This window comes from Zingiber officinale, chromosome 9B (genome assembly GCF_018446385.1).
Source record: "Zingiber officinale cultivar Zhangliang chromosome 9B, Zo_v1.1, whole genome shotgun sequence".
NCBI classification, from domain to species: Eukaryota; Viridiplantae; Streptophyta; class Magnoliopsida; order Zingiberales; family Zingiberaceae; genus Zingiber; species Zingiber officinale.
Window position 1 is genome coordinate 77,347,604 of NC_056003.1, and position 19,701 is coordinate 77,367,304.

Sequence of the window (19,701 nt, forward strand, 5' to 3'; positions counted from 1 at the left end):
CAAGAGTCCATGAGCATAGTTTGTAGCGTCTTGCTTGAGGACAAGCAAAGGTTCAAGTCTGGGGGTGTGATGTGCGCAAATATTATGATCATTTACGCGTGTTTTAGCGCACATTCACGTACTTTATACATATGTATTTGTTGCATTATTGCCTCTTTCATCTTGTATTCATCATATATACTCTTTTGTTCGGATATTTGCTCTTTGTTTGGTTTTGTGCTGACAGGAACGATTTTCAGAGCAAAAACGACGATTATCTACGCACCGAAACAAGCCAAAGAACACGACCGTGCACCCTTGCACGGCCGTGTGGCCAAGGCAGAGGCGAAGCAGCGCATGGTCGTGCACCCTTACACGGCCGTGCGGCCGAGGCAGAGGCAAAGCAACACACGGTCATGCACCCTTGCATAGCCGTGCCACCCCAGACCGAGACAAGAAAACGCCCGGCCGTGCCTCCTTGCACGACCGTGCCTTAGGGAACATAGGCCAGAGACCACATGGCCGTGCCAATTGGCACGACCGTGCAACCCCGCCAGAGAAGGAGATGAACATGGCCGTGCCATCTTGCCACGGCCGTGTCGCCGCGGCCGATCCCTAGTCTATATAAGGGTTTTAACCCTTATTCGTGAGGGGGGGGGGGCAAACCATCAGTTGGAGAAATATCTTGGAGCCATCTCGGACCGTTCTGGACGCCCGTCCAATGATCTTCCACTATCACATCGACTCCAGAAGCAGAGAATCGGATCTGAAGGCCACTCGTCGTCATCAGATAAGCATACTCTTTCTTCCTATCTCTATCTGAAGATTGTATATTTATCTACATTATGTATTTGGGCGTTTCTTCGATAACTATGGAGTAGATCCTCTATTCTAGGAGTAGGGAGTAGTTGTGGCACGGATTGATGTAAAACTCGCATTTTGTTTATTCACGTTGGATGATCTTTTATGCTTTGTTTCAATCGCTTACCGCTTGATTGTGTAGAACTTGTTGACCTCGCATAGGAATTATCCCTAGATCGTACACCCGAGGGGCCCTAGTGACAAGGGGTAACCCATTCACGGACATCTAGGGTACTTCCTTGAAAGGAGACGCAAATTCTCCTCAAGGAAACGAAAGATCAAACTCAGCTCTTAACCGCTATTCTTAACTTACCAATTGGAGTTGTGCCCTCTAGATTTGCCGAGGTGCCCTAGTGACAGGGGTAAACCGTAACAGGCTTTCTTAGGGATATTCCTCCTCTTGGTGCTTAAGTATAGCTGCTCTAGTTCCCAGCAATTGCATGATAAAGGACAACGAGAGTAGGATAAATCGTGGCACATCAATACCACCATAACGAAACCGACCTCCTAGAATACCTCATAACCAAGTGAACATTTTGACTTTCCAGCTTTTGATTCTTTTTCCCGATCTCTCTTCTTAGATTGTTTAAAACCATCGGTAGCTTAGCTAATCCTAAGTGAACAATTGTTAGTGCTTATAACCAGTCCCTGTGGGATCGATATTTTTTATTACTGATGACGAATCCGTGCACTTGCGGAATCGTAACAGTCACCAATTATTTGGTCAATTGGATGATTTGAGTTTACTCTTATGGTTCTAATAGGTTCATTCTATTGAAGTTGATCTTCTTCTTCATGACTTAGGTTTTCACTGTCTCCCCTTGACTAGTAGTACCTCGAACAAATTCGATTATTTGATTCTGGGTTTATTCTAGGTTTTGATTAGACTCTTCAAATTTTACATTTGAGGTTTCTTCAATTCTTAGTGTAACTTTGTTATATACTCCATAACCTCTAGTATTTAGTGAGTAGCCTAAAAAGATTCCATTTTATATTTTTGAGGTAAATTTTCCTAAGTACTCTCTTGTATTTAATATATAGATTGGACATCCAAATACTTTAAAGTATTTAATATTAGGTTATTTATTATAATAGAGTTCAAATGATGTTTTATTATGAGTTTTGTTTATAGTTGTCTTGTTTTATACATAGCAGGTTGTGCTAACAGGTTCTGCCCAAAAGTATTTTGGTAAGTCATACTCATTTAGCATTGTCCTAGAGGCTTTAAGTAGAGTTCTATTCTTTCTTTCTACTGGTGAATATTTTTCTTACCAAGTTCACTAGATGTTCTTCATCATCTAAGTCTGGGTCAGACTCAACTTCAGGTTCCGGCTTGGATTTAGACTTGTCTTTTGATAACCCTGCAATAAGAGCAAGACCTTTCTCAGATTTGGTATTAGTCTGTTTGTGCAGTTCTAGTTCATATAATAATTCATCTAGTTTTAACTTTGACAAGTTCCTTGAAATCTTATAGGCATCCACGATGGATGCTCACAGTTCATTTCAAGGAAATGCATTTAAGGCATAACTTATCAGATCCCAGTTCTCTAATTGGTGGCCGATTGTGTGGAGTTCGTTGAGGTTGACCTTTATTCTCATGTGCAGCTGACTGGAAGTCTCATCTTCCTGTATTTTGATATTAAATAATTTATTTAAAAATAAGTCTCTCTTTGTTACCTTAGTGTCGTTATTTTCCTCGTGCAGTTCTATGAGCTTGACCCAAAGTTTCTTTGTGTTTTTGTGTGGGCCAACGCGGTTAAGCTCTTCTTTTGTTAGCCCACACTGAATTGTGTTAAGAGATTTGAAATCGATCTGCGCCTTTATATTCATTTCTGGATTCCAATGTTCTGGATCCATTGGAATTCCGACGTTGTCGACAGGAGCTTTGTAGCCTCTAGTGATGCTGAACCACTGGTCAAAATTGGTCTTCAGGTACACCTCCATCCGTTTCTTCCAGTACGGGAAGTCGTCACCATTGAATAGGGGAGGACGAACAGTATTGTACCCTTCAAGTTGTGTCATTTCATAGTTGTAGAAAAAAACTAAAACGAGGTACCAAGACTTGATCTTGGATTAGCAGTATTTGAGATATATTTAAAAATATAGAAAAAATTTGAGAGGTGTTGTACCAATCTTAAATTAAAACCAAACGAAAAAATTATCTAAATAGGTAAAGTTTTACCAATTCAAATAGAATGCCAAAAACAAAGAAATCTAAAAATGATTCCCCCGGCTTGATTGATGGTTGCACCAATTCAGAGCAGAACTTGCTCTGATACCACTTGTTAGATCTATTATGCATGTGAGAAGGGGGTGAATCATGTGATTTTTTAAAAACTCATCTTTTCAGTTTTAAAATCAAAGTACAAATGCAGTTGAAAAGAAAACAGAAATCAAAAAGATAGTTGAGCGAAGTAGAAACAGACACGGTCGATTTATTTGGTTCGGAGCCTTCGATGACTCCTACTCCAAGACCCTGGTCCCGTGGACCTATCGGCGGGTAATGCACTAAAAACCTTTTTTGATACCTCTGAAAAAGAGAATCGAGTATAAGAAGGTTGAATAAGTGCAACACACTGCACTTGTCCTTTTGTAGTATTTAATTACAAAGAAAAATTATTGACACTTAAAGATCAAAGTTGGAGTGCTTGTGTCGATGTTGGTCTATCGACCATGATCAAAAGTCCTCGGAGCAGTCGTCGGGCATAGCAGCTTTGCAGTAGAGTCGTAGCAGAAGCTCGGAGCAGTCGAAACTTCAAATGAATGCGTAGTAGCTTGTATAGTAGTTATTGTAGGTTGCTTAGTCGAGCCTACCTTATATAGGCTGTGGAAGGCGCCTTCAATAGGCGTAGAAGACACCTTCAACTGGTCAAACTTTATCCCAAACGGCTCAGCTCTTATCTGCGACGATGCCCAAGTTTATCCTGCGGAAGGCGCCTTCCATGGCCATGGAAGATGCCTTCTATTAACAGTACAAAGGTGCATTCACTGCTTGAAGGCGCATTCGAACACTGTTCATCCGAAGGTAATTTTCTTCTCTTTGCTCTGCAAAATAATGTTAGTCTAAAAATAACCTACAAAACAAGTTTTAGGACAATTTAATAATAATACAGAGTAGTAATTAGTTCCTGTCCTCCCAAGACCAGGAACTAGTCAAGGTCTCAACTTAGGGATCCCAAATGGACTTAAATTGAACCGATGCCTACTATCCCTTTAACCGGGATGTGTCCTCACTTGGTCACTCTCCTCTAGTGACTTACAGTTAACTTACCAGTTTGCCAGACATCCAGTCAGCCCATCGACCTGCTTGGACTTCATGTCATCTATCCGATTGGCCCGTTGACCTAGCTGAACTTCTTTCTAGATATCCGGTCAGCCCGTCAACCGACCTAGACTTCATACCAGCTATCCGGTCAGACCATCGACCTAGTTGGATTTCGTACCAACTATCTAGTCGACCCGTTGACCTAGTTGGATTTCCTTCACACTTAATCAAGTGGTTAGATCACAACAAAACCTAACTTAACTTACTTGTTACTTATCAAAACCTGAGTTAGACCGTTAGTGCAAAACTGCACCAACATTCTTTGATGTGTATAATTCACTAGTGGACATTTATCATCAAGTAATAAAATATCAATCCTATGAGAACTGTTAATTAAGCACTAGTTAACTTCACATGGTGAGTTATCTAGGCAATCAAATGTTGGCTCACGAACGCTTAAAAGAGAAAGAGAAGGGAAGAGAGAGAGAGAGTGAGAGTAAAGAGAGAGTAGAGAGTGAGAGAATAGAGAGGGAGAGAATGAGCATAAGTGAAGGAAGGATGATAGATTCTAGGATTTCGATTTCATTATGATGCTAGTTAATGTCACTATACATTGTTCATCTACCTAACTCCATGTTTATATTATTGTAGGAATTTTAACTGAAGTATGATAAAACCTCGCATAGGTTGTATTAAAGAGTTGACCCAAGTCCTAACGCCATTAAGTAAAGAAGCAACTCTAAAAAGTTCTGTTAAAGGGTTACCCTAAGGTCCCTCGGTCATACAATCCTAGGGTTATCCAATTTACTTCCTAATGGTAGAGTAATGCAACTAGAAAGAAGAGATAACCTAGAAAACCCAGTTAAAGGGTTACCCTCTATCACAGGGCTCCCTGGTCATACAGTTCTAAATTACACAAGTCACTTCCTAATATTAATTTGGTATAAATCCTCTAAACTCTAATTAGATACTCCTTTGTAGTGAATCTGTCTCCTTTCAAGAGGATCATCCTAGAAAGTTCGCTTAAAAGGTTAACCCCTATCACAGGACTCCATGGTCATACAATCTAGTATTTCTCTCTATAATGTGACAAATCCACTACAATCTACATGCATATACTACACACATATTTTGTCAGACATGTACAAGGCATAACACATAGGAACAAGTCCATAGAACATATCATTGCACAAATAAATGTCTAATTACATAATTCATATATTGCATCACATCACAACTACTTCCTATATCCTAGATCTAGAAGATCTACTCCATAGAAAAGGAAATACAACCAAGAGATAAGAAGTAAAGTAATCTACTACTCAAAACATAAAGAGAAGAGAAGAAAAGGATTATCTATATAGCGTCAGTTTTCTTGGATACAATCCTTGCTCCGGAGGTGGACAGATCGACGAAGATGAAGCTTCTAGGATTCCTCGAAGGGGAAGAATCCTTTCCCAAGGAATGAGGGTGAATCTCAAGCCAAAGTTGAGTCAAAGAATGGGTTCATTGACCCTTTTATGTCTCCTCCAAAATGTCCAGATTAATCAGGATTATAGGGTTTTAGTAAACTGGATTTTTCACCCCTTAAACTTAGTTTTCTCATGGTTCATCCTGAACCAAAATTGTAGCTCTTGAAATTATCTACATTTTGATATTTGGATTGAGCCCTGACTCCAACCGAGCTAAAAGTTTGATGGTTCAAAGTTTAGTCTGCAGTCTAGATGGATGACCCAATGAAGATGCGACTAGAGGCATGACCATGCCTTTTAACATGGGTAAACCATGATTTCTTTTTGTTAAACCTGAAGCAAAGTTATAGATCTTGAAGTTAGCTATATTTTGGTATAAAAAATATCCTATAATTCAAACCGAGTACAAAATTATAACTATTTCAAAATAAGTCTGCAGTCTGCCCAAATTAAACTCAGCCTTGTTTTCTCCGCCATGGTCGTGCCTTTTGGTACGACCTAGGCATGAATAGCCTCAGTCGAAGAGACATGACCTTGCCTTTTGGCATGGCCAACCCTGAATCATCTTTAGAAATGTAGTACGACCGTGTAATTTAGCACAATCGAAACATGATTCAGCCATGGAAGGGGGACACAACCGTATGTTTTCACACAACCACTCCTTGGTTTGCTGCTGATGGGAGGCACATCCTGCTCCTACTTTGCCATGGGAACGACACATGGCCGTGCCTTTTGGCACGACCCCCATTGATGATCTTCACTAGTTGCTTCAATGTGTAATTTTTACTCCAAATGACGTCCTACCAATCAAAATTTGTAAAAAGTAGATCTCTGAATAAATAGAATAAAAGTATGACATAATAATGAAATAGGGTGCAATAAGTATAGATTATATGTTTGAAATATAAGTAGATGTGTGTTAAAGAATGCTTAAAAACATATATTATTTATACACATCAATCTTCGAACTAAAAATCACGTGAGAGTCTAAGAAAGAGATTAGCAAAGGAGTTGTTGTGAGGAAGTCTAATTTGGGAAGATAGTTGTAGGATTTAGGTTTCATTGTGATGCTTATCGATGCAATATGAATAGTCAATTCCTTGTTCTCTAGGTTATACCTAACAAAGATCCTAAGTAATTACCAGTGTTCTCTTGTTGTTGTCCAATGCTAACAAGCAAGATGGATAGCCTAAAGAAGTCCAGTCTAACGGTTACCCTTTTCACTTAGGGACCCTTGGCCATTCGGTTCAAGTTACACCAATTACCTACTAACAGAAAATCCTTTAGGCCCAAATTTAAGGTGTCTCTTGTATAGATTCGACCTCCATTTCAAGGAAATCTCTATGATGTCTAGAATGATGGTTACCCTCTGTCACCAAGGAACCTCCAGTCATACGATATTGGGTATTCCATCTAAGTGGCAACTAATCTATACATCCATTTAATTTAACAACATGTATTAGCAAGAAGGTTCACACATGCATTCAATCAAATAAGAAATAAGCATAAACATGTCCTTGAAACAAAGGAAAGGCATATCCATAGAGTTTTACATTGATTCACATCACAACTACTCCCATAGTCCTAGAATAAGAGGAATCTGCTCCATAAACAAAGGAGATGAACACAAAGACATTGAAATAAGTATTCTACAATTCAAATAGGTTAGAGGGGAAAGAGATGCTTATCCAAAGTGAGAGACAGGGTCTTCGGATTCAATCCAATGCTCTGGGACGCAAACAATGATAAAAATGTCTTTAGATCGCCTCCAAGAACTCTCCAAACAGATGACTGCTCCTCGGTATGTCTCCTTCAATGGAGAAAACTTCCTCTCCAAGAAATAGGGAGGAGTTTCCCTTTTATAGGGTTAGGATCGTGTATCCTGGCTATAGGTCTTCATGCGACCGGTAAGAGGGAGGTGAATTGCCTTGAACAATAAAATAAATATCTTTCTCGAAACTTACAGCTTGACAGATACTTTACTAAATAAACTAAAATGCATAAATTAAATGAGCTTACCATCCAAATGATCCTAAACTCAAGTATGTATAATCCATGGATCGCATACATCTATATGAGCTGACCCGGTCAAAATCTAGTGCTGAAAACACTTTCAGACTGGTATCAGTCGACTGCAAGAAGTACCAGTCGACTGCCCCCATGAAAACGAGCTTACAGAGACATTCTGTGCTCGTGAACAGTGTTACCAGTCGACTGGTAACTGTACCAGTCGACTGGTACACTATTCATGAAAAAATCAACCTTTTCTAGCCAACTTCAGAAATGCGCCAGAAATTTCACAGACCTCCAAAAATCCCCAAATTTTGTGGAGAGGTCTATTGTATCAATATCTACTTGGGAAAAATATATATAAAAATATTTCTATCACCAATCCCAAGATTGACATAAAGCACAAAACTAGCTAAAAAGTTCAATTGAACCTTGACCTAAAGTCCTAGTTTTGGCTTCCTCTTGATGTATTTGCCCATACTAACCCACAATGCATCCCTAGCATTGGTTTATATGGCATCTATACATCCAAAACCAATTATCATGATATATGACCCTAATGTCATATTTTCAAGCATGAAACACAACTCATGTGTGCCAATTCCTTAGGTTTGAGACTCAAGTCCGTCTCTAAACCACTTGGCACATTCCATGACCTAACATAGACTCCCAAGTAAAACCCACTTGAGATCCATTGGCCATGGGTCCCAAATTGACTCTTTGACCTCCCCCTAGAGCTCTTAGCCTTATCCACCTCCCTAGGTGATCTGGTGCACCTCCGGTGATACTTGGCCTACAAATCTAACTTTCTTAACCTTGGACACTTTGTCCTTGGTTAATTTCTCCTTACCATTAAATGACTTTCCCTTGCCATTTATTGGCTTCTCCTTGCTATAGTCATATGCAACCCTAGCATAAGACTTTCCCTTAGCTTTGGAGGACTCTCCCTTTCCATGATCATTTGCCACCCTAGCACATGATCTCTCATTAGCCTTGGAGGAACTAGATCGGTATCCCAAGCCCGATCTATCATGATTGGTTCTTTGGCTACCCAACACCATATTTAATTTCTTAGATCCAACATTGAATCTCTTAAGGAATTGTTCTAACTTATCAAGCTTTCCCCTTAAGACTTGATTCTCCTTCTCTAGGTTCCTAACCCTAGAGTTAATTTGTCCAAATTGGACATTCCTAGACCTACCTTTTCTAGGCATATGTCTCCCCTTCTTGGGATTAATGCCTTGGGTCTCCTTAGGTCTACCATTTCTAGATTTTTCATGAATGGGTCTCCTAGGGTTTTGATCTACAATTACCCTACTCCTATCATGATATTTGAAACCAAAATTTTGCATAGGCATATAATGATTAACATTATTTTTCCTAACATGCATGGGAACATAAGAATTTGAATTTGAATTACACTTCAAATTAGGGTATATCTCCCTTACCCTTGAGGCTCCCCCTTGACTTGAGCTCCTCTTCTTCTTCTCCCACTTCTTTAGATGCTCCAACTTCTTGAACTCTCCCTTCCTTGAGCATCTTGTGTGGTAGTGTCCAAGTTCTCCACACGTGAAGCATCTAATGTGCATTTTCTCCTTCTTCTTCCTATAACTCAAATTAGATTCTAAAGAGATTGAATTGAGTTTAGGAGACACTTCTTTCTTACCCATAGGACATCTACTCTTGTAGTTGCCATTCTCATTGCACCCGAAACAAATGATGTGATCTTTTGACTTTGCTTCGGTGGAGGTGCTCACTAGGTTGACTTCTTCCAAGATTTCTTCTTCTTCTTCTTCTTCTTCACTTGTCTTGGATTCTTCTTCAACCTTTGAGGATGTAGATGATATATCTTCCTCATCCACACTTGTGGATGACCTTTCTTCATCCTTTTCCTCAAATGTGACCAAATTTACTTCCTCTTCTTCTTTTGATGTTGAATTGGTCTCCACATCCGATTGGTCCTTCTTCTCCTCTTGGACCACTTCATCACTTTCTTCGGATTTTTCTTCTTCTTCTTGTGTAGGCAAAAATTCCTCCCATGGTAATTTCTTCACTTTGCTCCACAATTTATGGGCATTCTCATATTTACCTATACCACTTATCACATTAGGAGGCAATAAATCAATTAAAATTGCTATTACCTTTGAGTTTACCTCCGATCGTGAGGTTTGCTCCTCCGTCCAATGTCGTGTTCGGAGCTTCTTTCCTTTCTTGTCCTTTGGGACTTTGAATGGCTCCTTTACCACCATCATGGTGTCCCAATCCGTGTTGAAGAAGATCTCCATCTTCATCATCCAATAGGTGATGTCCCCAAGGCTTCCTCCTTCAAACTTTGGAGGTTCAATCAAGCCGGTCATCTTTTGCCTCCTTGGCGGTTAGTCCAATAGAGAGCGTCCTCGCTCTGATACCACTTGTTGGGGGATCGGTGGCCGGCTTGAAAGGGGGTTGGATAGACAGCGCCCCCAAATCGATCGCTTTCTACGTATTTGTTAGTTGCGCAGCGGAATACAAATAATACAAACACAAATACGAAAGTTAAATACAAATACAAAGAACAAGAAAGAGCAAGCAAACCAACACACGCCGATTTACGTGGTTCGGAGATAAAGCTCCTACTCCACGGCTGTCCGTAAGGTGCACGATCCCTATCCGTCGGTGGATTACTCCCCGGAAGACCTCCGGCTAGCTCACGTAGCTCCTTGTGGGTGGAGAAACCTCACCATAACCCTCACCAAGGACTCTTTACAAGCTAGGGCACAAGTAGACTACTAATAGGGGTTAACCACATCTATTTTGTCAACCTCAACCAAGCTCCCAAGGCTTGGTTATATAGGCCACGGGTTGGAAAACCCCGCCTACCAGTCGACTGCTAAAACATGCAGTCGACTGCCCTCTGTGGAAATTCGACCGTTACATCCCAACGGCTCGATTCCACACTAACCGAGCGAACAGAGACATTCTGTTCGCTGCCAGTCGACTACACCAATCGACTGCTAAAACATGCAGTTGACTGCTACAGTACTGCTATAGTAACGCTACAGTACTGCTATAGTAGCGCTACATTGCTGCTACAGTAACCCCCTAAAACTAGGATTTTACTCCGAGTACAATCTCTCATGCACTCGTACCCTCACCCTTATGACTCATTTGACGCTCCATTTGCAACTTTGACCTCTTGCCTTCAAGCATACTTCCTTTGGCTCTCGTCCCTCGGATGCATTCAAGCCCGCGGCTCGTCCCCAATGCCATCCTTCGCGTATGCCTTGAAGTCGCTTCCCTCGGCCCTTGTCCTCGCTACCTTGTCCACGGTCCCTCGGATGCTCCATCCTTCACCGGACCCGAAGCCATCAACCTGAGTCACATGTGTATCCTGAAAACCTGCACAACTCAAATACACATATCAAATACAAGGGTGAACCTAACTTAAACCCTTTGCCCAAACACCAAAACACATGGTCGCACGGACCATTGGGATTGGTCCAACAACCCTATGCCGTGTTTTTTTCACCATAGGGTGGCATGACTATGTCATGTGACACGGCCTACCCGTGCCTTCCTCTGACTGACCAAACATGGTGGTGCCAATAGGCATGACCAGATCATCTTTCCTCTTATTTTTGCTCCCAATGATGGTTTCTTCTTCCTTGATGCCTCTACGCCCATGAAAAAATCTTGTGGCCAGCTTGTGAAGGCTCAGGGTTTTGAAAATAATCTAAATGAACAAAATTCAAAATTTAAAAAGTAAACAAAATATAGAGAAAAAATCTAAATAAAGAAATCCTTGGGTTGTCTCCCAAGAAGTGCTCATTTAAAGACATAAGCTTGACCTCATCTGGCTCAGCCTGGAACCTTTGCCTTGGAGGGGGAAAGCTCCTCCTCATCTTGGTGAGATTGTTGCGACTCATCTTTTATTCGCACGTGCGCTGGAATGATGTATTTATCATTTAGTGTGCAAGGTCTTTTCCCTTTTCTCACTAGATCTAATGCCTTATTTGGTGATCTCTTTTTTTGGTGCTAAAAAACTTCTTCTTCATCTTGATTGGTTGGGTTGTAGTAAGAATTCTCAATGGGTGAAACTTCTATAGTTGTCTTAGATAATATACACTTCAATTTGTCTTTAGCAATGCCTAAAGGCAATATGTGATTCTTCACATCTATCAATGTCTCGGCTGTGGTAAGAAAAGACCTTCCAAGGATTAGTGAAAACTTGGGGTCCTCCTCCATGGCCAGGACTGCAAAGTCTGCGGGCAAATTGAGTCTTCCCACTTCCATTGACACATCTTCAATAATGCCCATAGGACAACACCATAGTTGTTAACTTGAGATCATTAAACCCTAACTTTTTACACATGGAATATAAAATAAGATTTACGCTCACTCCCAAATCACAAAATGCCTTATCGATGATGGAAATGCCAATCTTACAAGTTATGAAAAAACTATCCAGATCTTATAGCTCGGGTGCAGTGCATTCGAAAGTAAGGCACTGTAATCTTCAGTCAGGGCGACAATCTCATATCCTTCCTTCTTCCTCTTATTCAAAGTTATTTCCTTTATGAACTTAGAAAATTTAGGCATATGTTGAAGAGCATTTAAAATGGGGATGTCGATGCATATTTCTTTCACTTTCTCCATAAATTTTTCGAACTTTGCATCCTTGTTGGCTTTTAGAGAGGGATTGGTTTCATAATTCTTTTTGATGGAGTTCCTTCAACCTTAAAGGTAGCCTCCTCCACCTCATGAACAATTTTTTTAGAAGAGGTAGTAGGAGATGACTTTTCACTAGGTTCGATGCCTTCCTTATGAGCAATTACTTGGGGGCTCCCCAAGGTCCATTTGTTCCTTAATTCTATCTGATTGCAGTGTTCCACTAGGTTTGGTTCTGGTTTTCTAGGAAAGTTCCCCTATGCCCTTGAAGAAGAACTTGCTACTTACACAATCTGAGTATCAAGTGTTTTCAAATGTCTATCAGTGTTATCCATTCAGGTGTTCAATTGCTTGATATCATTTTTCATCTCCACTTGGTTGGTGATTAACTCCTCAAGGGGATTTTCCACCCTAGATGGTTGATTTCCTTGTTGGTACTTTTGGTTGTTGCACTGGTTGATAGTTTGGTTAAGGTCCTTGCTCTTGATTGTTCTTGTACGACAAATTGGGGTGATTTTTCCAGCTGGAATTGTATGTGTGGGAATATGGATTATTCTGCCGCTGGTTGAAGTTTCCAATTGCATCCACTTGCTCTATCTAAGCCACTTGTGCGTTGAAGGCCCCAATTGGACAACTCTCGCGGTCATACTCTGTACTTCCACATCCTTCACGTGTGGTGGTGATGACATTCATGGAGCCTACATTAATTGTGTCAAACCTCTTTGACAGAGCATCTAACTTTACAACAATTAGACTCACGGCGTCCACATCTTATTTCTTGGGGTCTTGGTAGGATTCCCACTTCTCTTTGAACACCATTGATGATTATTAAGTGATACACTCTCGATAATATTTTCGGCTTCATCCAACCCCATGTTCATTAATGCTCCACCAGCTGCGAAGTCCAAAGAGACTTTGGCCTGATAGATAATTCTATTATAGAAGGTGTGAATTATTAGCCATTTCTCTAAACCTTGGTGTGTGCATAACCTGAGCATTCCTTTGAATCTATCCCAAGTCTCATAAAAAGATTCAGTGTCACTCTAGCAAATGCTAGCGATCAAATTCCTCACCTATGCTGTTTTACTTGGAGGAAAAAACTTCTCCAAGAAAGTCTGCTCGCATTATCCCCATGAGGTGATGCTATTTCGAGGTAAGGAGTTCAACAATACCTTTGCTCTGTCTCTGAGGGAAAATCCAAATAGTAAAGTTTGATTACATCAGGAGGCACACCATTCATCTTCATTGTATTACATATCTCATGGAAGACCTCTAGGTGTTGGTTCGGATGTTTATTGGGTCATTCTCCGAATTGATTCTACTGGACCATAGAAATGAAGGCTAATTTTATCTAAAAATTATTGGCCTCTACAGTAGGCCTGATAATGCTAGATCTGACTCCTCTAGCATATGAAGCAGCATACTCTTTTAGTGATTTATCTGCCATGTCTCTTCTTGCTTGATCTTCTTGGAAAACTTGCCTTTGTTGGTTTCTTCTTCTCTTAAAAGTTCTATTAATCTCAGGATCTATGGGTAGCAAATTTCCTGCAAAGGTTACTCTTCGCATCAAAGAGGTCAAAGCGAATAAACAAAACACTAACTGAAAAGGGACAAATGCAGAAAATAAATTTTCATAAAAGAGAAAGAACAAAAATAAAAAATTGTCTAAACTAACTCGGATGCTAATCACCTAATGTTGCTTAACACTAGTTCCCGGTAACGATGCCAAAAACTTATTATACAAATCCGTATGTGCATGAAAAGGTTGATAAGTAATAAATATCGATCCACAGTCCCTAGGAAACAAGCACTAGAGATGTCGCACAATGAATTATCTAGACTAATGAAAGTATTGGTGGTCTTCGAACTAGAAATCATGTGAGAGTCTAAGAGAGAGATTAGTAGAAGGAGTTGTTGTGAGGAAGTATAATTTGGGAAGGTAGTTCTAGGATTCAAGTTACACTGTGATTCTTTTCGATGCAATATGGACAGTCAATTCATTGTTCTCTAAGTTTATACCTAATAAAGATCCTAAGTAATTACTAGTGTTCTCCTGTTGTTGTTGTCTAATATTAACAAGAAAGATGGGTAACCTAAAGAAGTCTAGTCTAACGGTTACCCCTGTCACCTAGGGACTCCTGGCCATCGGTTCAAGTTAACAAGCAAGATGGGTAACCTAAAGAAGTCTAGTCTAACGATTACCCTTGTCACCTAGGGACTCGTGATCATTCGGTTTAAGTTACCCCAATTATCTACAAACAATAGAATTTGGGAAAATCCTTTGTGCCCGAATTTAAGGTGTCTCTTGTATGGATTCAACCTCTATTTTGAGGAAATCTCCACAATGTCCTGATTGATGGTTACCCTCTATCACTAAGGGACATCTAGTAATACAATATTAGGTATTCCATCTACGTGGTGGCTAATCCATACATCCATTTAATTCAATAACATGTATTAGCGAGAAGGTTCACACATGCATTTAATCAAATAAGAAATAAGCATAAACATGTCCTTGAAACAAAGGAAAGACATATCCATAGAGTTTTACATCAATTCATATCACAACTACTCCTATAGTCCTAGAATAAGAGAAATCTACTCCATAAACAAAGGGAATGAATACAAAGACATTAAAATAAGCATTCTACAATTCAAATAAGTTAGAGAGGAAAGAGATGCTTAGCCAAAGTGAGAAACAAGGTTTTTAGATTCAATCCAATACTCTAGGACACAAACGATGATAGAAACAACCTCAGATTGCCTCTAAGAACTCTCCAAATAGATGACAACTCCTCGGCATGTCTCCTCCAAAAGTGAAAACTTCCTCCCCAAGAAGAATAGGGGAGTTTCCTTTTTATAGGGACAAGGTCATGTGTCTTGGCCGCTGACCTCACACGTCCGTGCCATTTGGTACGACCAGACCATGCACACGGTGTAAGACCCCACATGACCATTCCTTTTGGCATGATCAGGCCGTGTTCACCTCTAGAAGAGAGAGGCATGGTCGTGCCATTTGGCACGCCCCTCCCATGTGACTTGCTGGAGGGGACAGGATGACCATGCCATTTGGCACGATCGAGAAGTGTTGGATTCTAGAGGAGGGGCATGACCGTGCCAAATGACACGGATTGCCTAAGGTTGGCTTCCAAATGTGCTTTCCTTGCATTCTTCATCCAATTTCAATCCTCATCTCGCCTTGTCAATCAAAAGGAAAAAAGAGCAGATTTTCGAATAAGAAAATAGTCACACTGGCTATAATAATGAAAAGAAGTGCGATGACATAAATTATAAAACGAATCCATATCCAGTTTAGACGATTCCAACTCCACTGTAAGGCCATCATTTGTTAGATTGCACAATTTAATTTCTTACTTATCTAGAAAATTAGCCAAGTCTAATATTCGAGTCAAGTCACTCCAAAAGGATGTCAAACACCTTAAGGAGGAGACTAACCTAAGTCCTTTGATTGAGCTAATTCAAATTAGAACTTCAACTCAAGTCCAACAACTTGAAGAAGAAAATTCTAATTTGAAAACTCAAATTAAAGAACTTAAGAACACATTGGAATAATTCACTTTGGGTTCTAAGAACTTTGATCTGATTCTTGAAAGACAAAGGGATGTATATGATGTGTATAATCTATAAGTACATGATTGTCCTTAAGTAATAAAAGATATCGATCCCATGAGGACTGGATATAAACACTAGAGATTAATCATGGTGAATTAGCTAAACGATCGATGGTTGAGAATCACACACTAAAGTGGAGAGAAGTAAGATTGAGAGAAAGAGTGAAAGGGAGAGTTGGTTGAGGAATTTGGTTTGGAGAAATGTTCGAGGGGCCGATTTCATTATAATGTTAATCAATAAACTAAGGATAACCAATTACTCATCATCTATTCCTATGCACACATGGGAGGTTGATTCATTACCGATATTTTCCCATGGTGGTTATGTCAGAGTGTCATCTCTATTAACATCCGATGTCATCCAATGAAAGTGATTCCTATAAAGTTTGGTTAAAGAATTACTCTTATCACTAGGGTCCCCCGGCTATACATTCATAAGAATACACAAAACACTTGATATCATGAATATAGAAATAACCCATTAAGCCTAATTCTACACTACTTTGTAGAGAATTACCCCCTTTAAGGTGATGCTCTTAATGTCTAATTAAAGGGTTACCCTTGTAACTGCCCCCTTCCCCCCGATCATACGATTTAGGGCATCCCCTCTATGAAATAAATAAAACCATATAATCATTCAATCATACATGAGATTAAAGTACAAACACATCATACACACATAAGATAGAATGAATATAAGACATAAACAATGGCATATGGAAAGGAAATTGGCAAATCCAAGAATAAACATCAATCACACATCACAACTACTTCCTTAATCCTAGAACAATAAGATTTACTCCATAACAGGAAGGGAAGAATCCAACGACAATGAAATCACAAGTTTAAAATCCAATCTAAAGAAAAGAAGGGGGTAGAAGCTTATCCAAGACATTGAGTGATCTTTGGATCTAATCCCACGCTTCTGGAGTTGAAGGAGATGATGAGAACGACCCTGTATCTTCAATTGGAGTGCAGAGAAAGTGTAGATCTGAACCAAGATGGATCTCTCAATGAGGATGACCATCCTCTCTTGAAGAAGGGGAAGAACTCCCCTTAAATATAGTAGGGCATAGGCCAGGGCACGACCCGTGTCACGGTTGTGCCCCATTGGCATGGCCCGTGTCACGGTCGTGCCCTATTGGCACGGCCAGATCCTAAAGCCGCTCGACTTGAGTGGCACGACCATACTTTTTGGAAAGACCATGTCTTTACCCAGCTATGGTTGGACGACCATGCATTTTGGCATGACCAGGGCTTGATTGAGCTCTGGTGAGATGACATGGCCGTGTGAAACCACACGGTCAAAGCCTTCCTCTTCTCTGGATAAATAGCACGACCATGTGATGCTTGCTTACAGGTGAAGGGGCATGACAATGTGACATTACATGGCCAAAACTCTACTCTTCTTCTTTCATCTCTCTGAAGCACATTTCACATCGTTTTCACTCCTAAAATGCATCCTATTAATATAAAACCAAATAAAAGTAAAGAGAGTAATTATACTAAAAATATAACAAAGAGGGTTAAAAATGCATAGAATATACGCAAAGAAAGCAAGTGAATGTGCATTAAAATATACATAAAAGTATATATATTTTATGCACATCACACCCCCAAACTTAAATCTTTTCTTGCCCTCAAATAAACTGCCGCCAGCTAGATCCATGTGCTAACATAATGCATCATAATCTCTATCGAATTAATCCAACTCTGTCTACTAGTTTCATTGATGAGCATGATCTTACAGGTTGGCGAGGCGCTGGGGGCGAGCAAATCACCTTTTGCCACATTGATGAGCATGATCATAGAGCAACCTAAGAATGACCTAATCGTAAGTTCTTATACTTAGTGCAATATGTGACTTAAGCTCTTCAAGTTTCAATCCCCAGTCATAGTCAAGTCATCATCCAAATGAATTTCTCATATTCTCAACAATAGACACTTACTTTCTATATGCTTGGTTCATATTTCTTAGTTTACCCAAGCTCTCTAAGGAGTGCTCGACATCAAGAGAAACATAGCATTTATTTTCCCAATAACCTAACTCAGTCTTAAAGGAGTAATTTGCTAATTTTCACTTGCGAAACTATTTTTTATATCCCTTATTCTTCTCTCTCTTTTTCTTAAAATGATTGCATTGTGTAACACTTGAATTTCTCTCTTCTTTTTTTTGATGCTTTAAATATACCACTAACAATCATAGAGATATTTTGATTTATCCAAGCAAGCTTACATGATACCAGTATCATTCAGTAACCAAGATGTAATCTGAAAAATCACTATAGAAATCTAAATACTAAATAAATTGGATGAATCATGACTATTTTAGAGTTATATATTATTCAAGCTTAAGTAAGTGAAAATAAAATCCTTAAGATCATGCCAACAATCAAGTCTATCTCATTATAATACAATGCTCACTTTGTGCTATTAGAGATAAAGAAAAAAAATTCATTAAACATATTAGCACTATTTCAAATAACAATATGAATCTAAATATAAACGTGCAGTAGTTTTGCCATTGAACAAGCCAACAATAAGGTGAAGATTGATGTTCTTAATATGCCATAAAATAATTAGAAAGACAAGCAAAGCAACAATCAAAAAACAACTAATGAAAAACTAAAAAATTGCACTCAAAATAAGAACTGACATGAAAATAGGCCAAAATAAAACTGAACTGAACTAAACTGCAAGGAAAATGACACTATGTACAACACCCCTAGACTTAAACCTTTTATCATCTCGATAAAATATAATATGGTAGAGGAGGGGAAAAAGGAGGACCACATGGGGGGAGGGTAATAATAGGGAGGATGATCTCCAGACCAAGCAATACATGGTCCAGGAGGAAATCTAAGCATTCCAAGAAGTTAGCTAATATGTTCATGGTATTGAAAAAGAGTAGCCACTTGCTATCTAATAATGTCCATGGAACACCTAAAGTCATCTGATCCTGTCCAAAAGCGTGAAGCTGGAAAGCTGGGAGGTGGCAGTTTCAGTGACCGGACATGGACTTCGCTCCGCTCTACAAAACAAATGACGTTAGTGCCGGGCCAGGGAAGGGGTCCTAGTGTTGGCCCTCTGACGCTCAAGTCAGTCACCGGAATGTGGAGAAAAATAGAGCAACAGTAGCAACAGTAGAACTCAAAAATAACGCGTACCTCCACCGATGTTGGACCCCCCTTTATGTAGAGCCCTAGTGGGCAACGTGCGCATTTCTTGAGGCATGGACACGCTCTCCCATGTGTCCCATGAAAGGGCCTTGTCAGGAAAATACCTCTAACACCATACCTTAACAGGGCATGCATATCCCTGATGCGACAGAAGAAGCTTCTATTGTATCATCTGTCTGTCGACCATGCCTCGTGTCAGTGGTACTATCTCTCAAAAGGATGTCGAGAGATACTACAATGGTCTCATTACTTGGCCGAGCGGGGTAGCAGCTCGACCGGGACTTTGCTCTGTCCATGGTCAGGTCCCGTTGCTTGGTCGAGCGGGGTAGCTGCTCGACCGGGACTCCTGCGCTCTATCAGCCTTTGTGGTTATTCTATGCGGTGACCGTGTGGTAACATATCTTCACCCATCCAAATTAGCTATGTGGTCTCCCTCAATGTCCTGTTGCTCCATATTGAGCATCGACTATCATGAGTATCATCCTGATCTGGAATAGGGGTCTACTCGGACCTATCTCCTGTTAGTTGGGGCCCAACCGCCCGACTGACCATTGTAATTGTCCTCCGTTCGACCCTTTGACACCCTGGCGCTGACCACCTTGACTTTGACCTTCACCCTGGCAGCTAACCCAATGCCAGATAGGCCTCCCTCCATT